Here is a 12,051-nt window from a genome sequence, read left to right on the forward strand (position 1 = left end):
CCAGAACTATCCTTGTTAAATTAGGGGTATTACATTCTTCCCCCCCTAACAACAGGAATTCCGTCCTTGGAATTCGCTCTTACCTTCTTCCCAAAATTTAGGAAACTGCGAGCGAATGACATCCTCCCGTTCCCAAGTAGACTTAGCCTCATTGTGATGACTCCACTGAACACGAACCAAAGGAATAACCTTGTTACGAAGGATTTGATCCCGACGGGCGATAAAACGACACGGTGACTCCAAATAAGTTGCATCTGACTGCAACTCAATCTCTCCAACATCGATATGTTGATATCTATCCTCATCGCGCAGAAATTTCTGCAACATGGAAACATGAAAACATTGTGTACACGATCCAAAGTATTCGGAAGTGCCAACCAATAAGCAACAGCTCCAACTCGATCCGTAACCATGAATGGACCGACAAATCACGGTGACAACTTCTCTTTCTTCCCAAAGCCCATAACACCTTTCATAGATGACACTTTGAGTAGAACCTAATCTCCAACCCTAAACTCCAAAACACGAGTACAACGATCGGCATAACTCTTTTGCCTACTCTGAGCAGTACGCATGCGGTCTCGAATAAGAGCAATCTTCTCAGAAGTATCCTTAATAGACTCAGGACCCAAGAATCTGCTCTCACCAACCTCCATCCAACAAACAGGCCATCGACACGGGTTGCCGTATAACGCCTTAAATGGTGCCACCCCAATAGTCTTTTAAAAACTATTGTTATAAGCAAACTCCACCAGCGGTAAGTAACCCTCCCAGTGGCCCTTGAAATCAAGAACACATGACCAAAGCGTATCCTCCATTATCTGATTCACCCTCTCAGTCTGTCCATCAGTCTGAGGATGATAAGCAGTACCAAGGTGTAATTCAAAACCCAAAGCCTGCTGAAAACTCTTCCAGAATCCGGATACAAAACTCGAATCCCTGTCCGATATAATAGACAATGGAATGCCATGCAATTTCACAACCTCTAAAATGCAAAGTCTCGCCACTGCTCCGAAGTGAAGTCAGTGCAAAAAGGTAAGAAATGAGCGGATTTCGTTAGTCTGTCCACGATAACCCAATGGAATTTTGATTCTTGAAGGAATTTGGCAATCCTTCCACAAAATCTATAGAAATGCTCTCCCATTTCCACTCCGGAATTGGTAGTGGCTGTAGAGCTCCTGGCGGCCTCTGATGATCAATCTTAACCATCTGATAAGTACTACACTAAGAAACAAAAAGAGCAATGTCCCTCTTCATACCTGCCCACCAAAACTGCCCCTTCATATCTTGATACATCTTATCGCCTCCTGGATGAACAGAGAACTCAAAGTGGTGAGTCTCAGTCATCACATCCTTCCTCAAAGTATCAGTAGAAGGTACACCCAACGTCCCTTGTACCGTAAGCCTCTGTCAGCCCCAATATAGTAAATTGGAACCTCCCTAGAAGCTATCCCTACAATTTTGTCAATACACTGCTGATCCGTGAGTTGTGCTTGCAAAACCTTGCGAATGATGGAAGGTGTAACCATCATGCAAGCTATAAAAGCGTCTAACAACTCATCTACATTCTTCAAAGCATTTCACTCAGTAGTGAATAGAGCAGAAAGACTACCAATAGGTCGGCGACTGAGTGCATCCGCCACCACATTCGCTTTCCCTGGATAGTACTGTATAGAAAAATGATAGTCTTTTACAAACTCCAACCATCTGCGCTGTCTCATATTCAGCTCCCGCTGAGTGAACAAGTACTGCAGACTTTTGTGATCACTGAATAATCTGAAGGACTCACCCAACAGATAATGCCTCCAAATACGCAAGGCAAAAACCACTGCTGCCAACCCCAAATCATGTGTTGGATAATTAAGCTCATGAGGCTTAAGTTTCCGAGATCCATATAAAATCGACCGCTCCTCCTGCATCAAAACACATCCAAGACCCAGCAAAGAAGCATTTGTATAGACTAGATACTCTATCCCACTCTGTGGAGTAGCCAGAACCAGTGCAGAAGTCAACATAGTCTTTAGCTCATCAAAAGCTCGCTGACAGTGTTCATCCCACACGAACTGTACACCTTTTTTAGTGAGGTACGTGAGTGGTCCACCTATCTTAGAGAACCCCTGGATGAACCTCTGTTAATATCCCGCCAACCCGAGGAAACTCTGAATCTCGGTAGGTGAAGTAGGCTGTCCCCACTCAACCACGGCTAAAACTTTGGCTAGAACTACTGCTATCCCCCTTTCGGACACCACGTGACCCAGAAACTTCACTTCCCGCTTCCAAAATTCACACTTCTCGAACTTGAAAAATAACTAATGTTCACATAGCGTCTGCAATAATATACGAAGATGTCTCGCATGATCGTCCTCCAACAGAGAATGGATCAAGATATCATCAATAAAGATAATAACAAACTGATCCCAATAAGCCCTGAAAACTCTGTTCATTAAGTCCATGAACACTGCTGGTGCGTTAGTCAACCCGAACGACATCACACGAAACTCATAAGATCCATATCTAGTGAGAAACGTTGTTCTCGGAACATCCGGCTCCCGAACCCGAAGTTGATGATACCCAAACCGCAGATCAATCTTAGAGAAGTACGTAGTTCCCTTTAACTGATCAAAAAGATCATCAATCCTGGGTAACGGATACTTGTTACGAATAGTAACCTTGTTCAATTCCCTGAAATCTATACACAGCCCAAGTAAACCATCCTTCTTCTTCACAAATAGAATTGATGCTCCCCAGGGTGAAGTATTCCTACCAATAAAACCCTGGCTAAGTAATTGCTAAATCTGATCCCTCAGCCCTCGCATCTCCACTGGTGCCATCCTATACAGTGCTCTAGCAATAGGCGTTGTGCCTAGATCTAAGTCAATCACGAAGTCAATCTCGCGACTAGGCGGCAACCCTGGAATCTTCTAAAAAAAACATCCGAAAAATTCTTGTACAATTGGTATACGATCCAAAGATACAGTAACCTCCTCCTCCGTTTCCTCCTCCACATGGAACAAATAAGTGCTAATGACCACGTTAGACCGTGGCATAGCGACAACATACATAACCTGACCAGGTATGGTGAAAGCAACAAACCGATCACAACCATTAACTTGAGCATGGTAGTATGATAACCAATCCATCCCAAGTAACACCGTATAAGTGTACCTATCCTGAACTACTAAATTGGCTAGGAATCTGAGCCTGCAAATATTTAGTGTCCCAACCAAACTATCCAAACCAAAATGCTAAATACTTCGTAGAGCAAAACACAGAAGGTACACAAAGTACTCCGGAGTCAACTCATAGTTAGAACATTACTCTATCCTGAGAATTCTTTCTTTACTATTAAACTTGTTGTATTAATGTACACAAGTTCTTATCCAAACTAAACACTTCACTGTGATAGTCATCTATTATTGTAACATACACATTCCATTATAGTTTAAAAACATATGTGTATAAATCCAATAATACCATCATAAACCACAAAAGAGATGGCCAAAACTGATAGTTTACTTTATTAAAAACTTCTTTAAATCGTAAACTTCCAAAAGAATAATCATAAAATATTCTTTAAAAACTACTAATGTATGCGATTAAATTCGTACTACACTTTTACTACTCCCTCCAATGCTACTAGTAATTAATATTACTCTTAAAAGTACCATCCTCCCTGTGATTCGGTACTCTCCTGCTTGGACAGCCCGGTATTCCTACGTTTAGGACACTGCTTGAAAGTGTGGCCAATCTCCCCACAAGTATAGCAAGTACCCCTAAAAGTACCGAACGGTCTCCTCTGCTGGTTAGCCTCTGCCTGATCCCATCCTGCTTGTGGTCCCTCATTACGCTGTCGCTGAGCGAACCTAGGACATTGTCTGGCTGTATGCCCATAATCTCCGCAGGCATAACAATGTCCTTTAAACACATTCTGCACCACCGGTACTGCTTCTAGTGTTTGTTGAACGTGTAGCTGATTCTGAAGTGCAGTTGTTACGCCCTCTGCTACAGCTTGAACAATGGTGTAAACTAACTGAGGAGAAAACTCTGGTTTCCTGTTTTGATTGTAGCCCCAATCCTGAGACTCTTGAGTCAGCTGTACATTCTCCTACTCGATATGCAACTGACCCTCACCATTCTGAAATGCAGGCATTTGCTGCTCTTCCCCAAACTGCTGACGCCATAGGAGAAACTGTTGTTGCCTACGTGCGGCTCTCCTTTGCCTGCTGTTCTGTCCTCCTCTCTTACCGTTAACCATCTGTTAACATGGAAAGACAGACATTAATACGATTTCTAAATGGACCGTAAAGGAATTCAACGAATCCTACATTTAAGCTCTAATCAAGAAAAAACGCTACGCGGAAGACTTAATATGCAACACCCTAGAGACACTTGAACCTGGAGTGCTCTGATACCAACTATGATACCCCTCGGATCCGAGACACGAGTTGATCATACCCAAGCTCAAACCCGAGGGAAATATCCAACAATTAATATGTAATACGAACACAGATGACAAAATGAATTTGATAAATAAAGTTTAAGCTGGAAGAAAACTAAATATAAAAACCTTTAATATTAAATATACTTAAATCCCAATAATCCAAAACCTCCATAAGTTAACAACTCGGGAATCCATCTCCAGTGGACCCCTAAAAACCAAACTGAATGAAAGTAAACTGAAGATAAAATCCAAATCAAATATCTGGAAAGAAGTCCTACATCGTCGGTAGAATGGAAGATCTTCTCTGCCCAGCACGAACAAGCTCAAGCCTGGAACTGACGTATACCTGGAAAAATAGGAGTGGGTCAGGCCCACGAACAAGTTCTAACCTACTACAATCCAAGCAGAGACTCGATACGCATATACACTCTAACCAACTCAATAATAACTATATAACTCGTGTGTATATATATATATATCCATACTAAGGGACATTCACTGGACTATAGTAGGGTCTCAACCTGAATAGAAGGCAACATGCGAAAACGCACCCAAAGGTGGGCATGAATACCTAGACCTAACAGGGTACACCTCAATCTACTATAGCCAGCTACGCATCCACTGCATATACGCACCCTAACCAACGAGTCTGAGACTCAAGCTCCTCTCGTGGTACCATAAACATATATTTAAAATCCGTTCATAACAATCCATAATAAATCTAGTAAGTCGTTCAGCTTATTCAACTGCACATACTTAACATAGATAACCAGTACTCCAGCTAGTCATTCAGCTTGTGCAGCTTCTTTGACTTAGCCTAAATATAAGTAGGATTTATTTTTAATCCATTCCCTTATTCCGTATAGGTAGGATATAGCAATTTTGAGCCAAATTCAAACCTAGTATGTCACCGTCCCATACCGATGCATACAATCCAATCCATCCGGCAGTTAATAGAATAAATAAAAATATAACTATCAACCAATCCATACATTCCACAATTGACAATAAAACACTAAGTACAAATATCAATTGTTCCATAATAAGCATGATAAAATAATTGTCAATTAACAAGCTTAATCTATACTACTCTATAAGGTCCACTAATTGATATTACAGTTTATACATGTAAACCAATTAATTCTAATCAACCATAATAGAATATAAATGTTCACAGGTTTATTTTTAGTAATTTTGGAACATGACTAACTGCAAATCATCACTAAGAATTTTAATACCAAAGCTTAAACATCTTGCAGTTCCTCCCATCCAAACTGTAAACCAACTTAGGCCCAAATAAGCATACTAAACCATTTAAATCCACAAGCTTATTTTATAACATTGAGATAGGTTTAATTGAGAATTTTATTGCTAAGAATTGCTATTCTAAGTGTTAAGCAATTCTGCATCCTTTCATAACAAAACCCAGTAAACTGATTAATTAAGCATTGTCCACTGTCGCATTAAAACAAAGTTATTTTATTTTGCATAAATCTTCTCTCAAGGATTTTAATCAAGCTTAGACCACCTCTAAACACCTTAGTATAGCTTCCAACAGAAACTGAAAATCCCAAAATCCAAGTTCTGTAGCCCACATAGTCGCAGAAAGATTAAAAAAACGCACACCTGAGGGAAGAGCCTGCTCCACCAAAAGAAGAGCCTGCTCTTCCCATCTTGGAGCCAGCTCTACTTAAAAGTAGAGCCTGCTCCAAGACCCCTAGAGCCGGCTCTACTTAAAAGTAGAGCCTGCTCTTCGTCCAGAAGAGCCTGCTCTTTAAAACAGTAAGCCGTCTCTCTCTCTGTTCTTCATCGTTTTGAATTCCGGTGAGTTTTTGATGAACTGACCTTCATACCTAGGGTTCCTAAGTGTTTAAATTAGGTTCCAACTTATACCAAAATCCACTAAATTCATTGTTCAGTTACTAAAATTAATTAAAACCTGAATTTTGCATCAAAAGTTTAATACGAGCAGTTTAAGCATTCCGGAGCATCAACTGTTGTAGCAAATCAAACTTGCAACCTAAATTAATTCTAGTGCTTCCCAACATGTTATAGAACTAATTAAAATCATTACTCATTAGTTTACACGAATTAAACAGAGGTTACACAAGGAAGAAATTAAAACAAACAATACACACGTTTCAACTACAAATAGTTTTAAAACAACAGAGGTACAAGAAATCCAGTTTAATTTTAATCCTTAACAGTTCCCTGGAGTTGTGTTAGACATGCAAAGAACACGAGGCAACGGGAAGGAGTGAGGATTAGAACTTGCCTTTAGGTCTCAGTTTGAAACCTTGCACCGTTGCTTCCTAAATTCTCCGGCGAACTCCGACTACTGTAAGCCTTCCTCTGTTCTCTCTCTCTGCCTCCACCGACGTGTTTAAGTTCTAAAACCCTAGGTAAACCTTAATGTATATATTTATAGGATTAAGGTTACCCTAATTCTAGTCCTAATACTAGACAGGCAACTGAGTCGGCTAAAGAAAAATAAAACAAAACCCTAAGTTCAATTAACGAAAAATAGAAAAAAATAAAATACAATTTAATAACTAATTAATTAATTCACAAACCACCACTAAATAAATAAAAACTAATTAATTAATTCACAAACCACCACGAAATAAATAAAAACAAATTAATTAATTCACAAACCACCACGAAATAAATAAAAACAAATAAAGTCACACGTAATCAACAAATTCACAACTAAATAAATAAAAACACAATTTAAATAATTAAATAAATTCCAGAACTATCCTTGTTAAATTAGGGGTATTACAGTAAAGCTTTGGTTAGTGGGTCAGCTATTATTGCCTTAGTTTCTATGTGGTCAATCACTATCTGCTCTTTCCTCACTTTCTCCCTTACAAGCAAGTACTTGATATCCATTATGCCTTGCACCAGAAGACTTTTTATTTTTCTTAAAATAGAATACGGCAGAGCTATTATCACAAAACATTTGCATGGGCCTAGAAATCGAATCTCCTACACAAATACCTTCAATAAGGTTCTTTAACCAAATAGCCTGAGAAGTGGTTTCATAACAGGCTACAAACTCGGCTTGCATAGCAGATGAAGTAATGCATGATTGTTTAACACTTTTCCATGAAATTACACCTCCAGCCAACATAAATACGTAACCAAAAGTTGATTTCATATCATCAGGATAACCTGCAAAATCAGAATCTGTATATGCTATTAACTCAAGATTATCCACTTTACTGTAAATAAGCAAAAAATTCTTAGTTCTTTGCAAATAACGTAAAACTTTTTTTACAGCAATCCAATGCTCAGAACCAGGTTTTTTTTGAAATCTCCCCAGCACGCTAACTGCAAACGCAATATCTGGACGAGTACATACTTGAGTATATATTAGGCTACCAACAACAAAACTATAAGGTTTATTCTTCATCATTTCCTTTTCTATATTATTTCTGGGACATTGTCCTAGGTTAAGTTTGTCACCCTTTCCTATAGGAACCTCCCCAAGTGGACAAGTATCTATATTAAACCTCTTAAGTATACAATCAATATAAGGTTTTTGTGATAGCCCCAAAGTCACGTGACCTATCAAGATGAATCTCAATGCCAAGAACAATTGATGCCTCATGAAGATCCTTTATCTCAAAATTTTGCGATAAAAAAGTCTTAGTTTCCAAAAGTAAAGTTACGTCACTGCTAGCTAATAAGATGTCATTGACATAGAGAATAAGAAAAATAAATTGGCTCCCACTGACCTTGAGGTATATGCATTCATCAACAATATTTTCAACAAAACCATGAGATGTTATCACACGATCAAATTTTAGATACTACTGCCTCGATGCCTACTTTAAACCATATATAGATTTCTTCAATTTACACACCATATGCTTCTTCCCCTCATCTTCAAACCCTTCGGGTTGCATCATGTAAATTTCCTTAGCAAGATCCCCATTAAGAAACGTTGTTTTAACAACCATTTGGTGTAATTCTAGGTTTTAGTGGGCTACCAATGCCATTATAAATCTAAAGAAGTCTTTTGAAGACACAGGATAAAAAGTCTCATTGTAATCAATTCCTTCCTTCTGTGTAAAACCATTTGCTACTAATCTTGCCTTATAACGCTCTATGTTACCACTGGAATCTTTCTTAGTTTTGTTCACCCACTTACAACCTATTGGTTTGAAATCTTTTGGTGCATTCACTAGTTCCCAAACATTATTGTTACTCATTGACTCTAATTCAGCTTCAATAGTTTCTAACTATTTGTTTGATTGTGGACTTGAGATCGCTTCACTGAAACTAATTGGATCTTCTATATCTCCAATATCAAAATCACATTTATGCAAATAAACAACAAAATCCTCAGGTAGGGCAGGCCTCCTAGTTCTTTGGGATCTTCTTATCGGAATCTCTATAGTTGGTTGAGGTTGTTGTTCAGGGTGTAGAAGCTCTTGATTAAGTACTGGTTGAATTTCATGAGTCTTCTTATTTCCCTGGTCAATGAAATTATCATATTGCACAACCTTCATAGGAGTAGTAGTAGGAACCACTATACGCTCTTCTTCAAAAGTAAACCTATGAGAATCTGCACTTCCACAAACATCAAAATCTTCTATAAATTTAGCACGATTAAGCTCAACAATCTTAGTGCCTGAACTGGGACAGTAGAATTTATAGCCTTTAGAACTATCTGGATACTCATTAAAATAACAACTAACGGTTCTAGGGTCTAGATTTTTTTTTTTTTTTTTTTTTGCGGAGTATAGAATCTAGCTTTAGCTTTACATCCCCAAACGTGAAAGTGCCTTAAACTAGGTTTCCTACCAGTCCATAACTCAAAAGGCGTTTTGGGTACTACTTTACTTGGAACCCTATTTAAAATATAACCGGCAGTCTTAAGGGCTTCACACCACAAAAAATTAGGTAAGAAAGACCTACAAATCATACTTCTGGCCATATCCTTCAAAGTACGGTTACACCTTTCTGCAACCCCATTTTATTTAGTTATACTAGGAGTAGTATATTGAGCAACGATACCATACTCTTCAAGGAATTTTGCAAAAGGACTTGGATAATGACCAGACTCATCATACCTTCCATAAAACTCTCTACCCCAATCTGACCTTACAATTTTAATTTTCCTATCCAATTTATTTTCAACCTCAGCTTTAAAGATTTTAAAGGCTTCAAGAATACTGAATTTTTGTGATAATAGAAAAATATAACAATAACGTGAAAAGTCGTCGATAAAAGTTACAAAATAACGATGACCACTAATAGTTGGTACAGGAAAAGGACCACATAAATCAGTGTGAATAATCTTTAAAAGTTGTTGACTACGATTGGAACCATTCTTTCTAGAATTAGTCAATTTCCTTTTGTATGCAAACAACACAAACACCAAAATGTCCAAAATCCAGTGGAGGCAGGATTTCTTAATTCTTTCCTTAGAAATATAACCTTACCGTCTATGCCATGGATGAATTTTCATTCAAATACAAACGTTTCTCTCCAACATTATTCTTCATACTAAAGGATACAAAAGATTGAACACAATTTAATTTATATAATCCAGCAACCAAACAACCATTGCTAGCTGTACAAGAGTGATGAAATAAATTAAAACCACTTTTATTAAATTCAAATGAATATCCAAACATAACAAGCTTAGACACTAAAATTAAATTCCTTCTCATAGAAGTTACATAGATTGTATCTACCAAATCTAAAGAAAACCCAGACTCTAACTGAAGTCTAATAACTCCTATGGACTCGACCGCAACCTTCATGCCATTCCCTACGAACACGTTCACTTCATTTTTATTTGGTACCCTCCTGCTTATGAACCCTTGCAAATAATGAGTGACATGAATAGAAGCTCCAGTGTCAATCCACCAAGAATCAGAAGGGACATTAATTAAACTAGACTCAAAACAAACAAACACTAAAGGTTTACCCTTTTTTCTTTTCAAGCCAAGCTTTGAACTTGTGACACTCTTTCATATGACCATACTTTTTGCAAAAGAAACACTTAACCTCATCCTTATTTGGTTTGAAACCTAGAGGTACATTGAGTGGCACATTGTTCTTAGTAGGGTTCTTATGAGAGGATTGAATTTATTATTTTGATTGTTTTTACCCTTCCCGTGGTACATAAGATGCACACTTTCTCATTTTTCATGACGAAACCTTTCTTCTTCCTAGACACAAATGAAAATCAATTCATTCGACCCCTACTTTTCACGTTGAGTATTATAGGTCACCTTAAGTTGTCCATATTGGGATAGAAGATAATTGAGAGCCAAGTGAGCTAAAAAAGGATCAAAGATAGGAACGTCTAAGGATTTCAGCTTATTTGTTATATCTATCATCCGCAAAATGTACTCACGTACACTTTCGTTACCATCAAATCTTATGCTTGTTAAATTATTCATTAGGTTTCTAGTTTCAGCCTTATCTGACTCTATAAACTTTTATCTCACATCATCTAGGAATTGTTTTGCATTATCGCACTCTAGATCCACTACGAATAGTGTCAAACATAGATCCCTTCATAATTAAGACACACGTGCGGTTAGCCCTATCCCATTTTTCATGTTTCAGCCTCTCTTCATGTGAGCTATCCTTAGTTGGTTTAGGTGGTTCATCTTGCCTTAATGCTAAGTCAATATCCATTAGCCCAAGAACAATCTCTAGATCTTGTTTCTGTTTTTTATAATTGATCTCGATCAATGTCTCAATAGAAGAAAATTGGGTATTCATAACTGCAGAAACAAAACAAATCATGTTATTTTACAATTACAATAATAAAAATAGCTAATTTTATCAAAGGTCAAGCCCAAAAATTCCATATGCATTGTTATACTCTCTCCTTTGGGTGAAAATAAAATATGCAACAAAGTTAATTTATAAAATGTAAAATTATTAAAAAAACCTTAACACCTTTGCGCAAAGATATATTTAAAATTTTACATTTTATAAATTACTTTGTGCCATTTTTGAATTAAACCAAATAAATATCTCCTTTAGGTGGATTAATATTATGTTATAACTCAAAAATGCAATTTTGATCCAAACACCATTAAACTAAGAAAATCCTACAGATTTCATGAATGAACCACTTTGGTGGCTTACTCAATCAACCTATTAGAATTTTCTTAGGTCAAATCTCCAATCAACATCTCATTGCATTTATATCCAAAATAATAACATAATATATTGAAACAGTGAAAATAATAAATCACGTCAATATTTCATTACATTTATATCCAAAATAATGACATAAAATATTAAAACAAACGTGAAAATATTAATTAACATTTCATAACATTTATATCCAAAATAATAACATAATATATTAAATCAGTGACAATATTTTGGAAAAGGAAAACAAACAAAAAACATAATTAGTTAACTATGCAAAAATATTTATGGATAAAATAAATATAGTTATACATAGGCTGAGCCACAATACATATTAATATAACTAATAAATATAGGTCAATCATAAACGGAAAAATAAATTACTATACTATGAGTTTTTTCGATTAGATCCAATATGTAGTGACAAAGAGTGTATGCAAGAGTATAATATATATATATATTATTGAAAACAAATAGGT

This window comes from Cornus florida, unplaced genomic scaffold, assembly GCF_030987335.1.
Source record: "Cornus florida cultivar Cherokee Brave unplaced genomic scaffold, ASM3098733v1 CherokeeBrave_3.0.0_Hap2_Chr08, whole genome shotgun sequence".
Taxonomy (NCBI): domain Eukaryota; kingdom Viridiplantae; phylum Streptophyta; class Magnoliopsida; order Cornales; family Cornaceae; genus Cornus; species Cornus florida.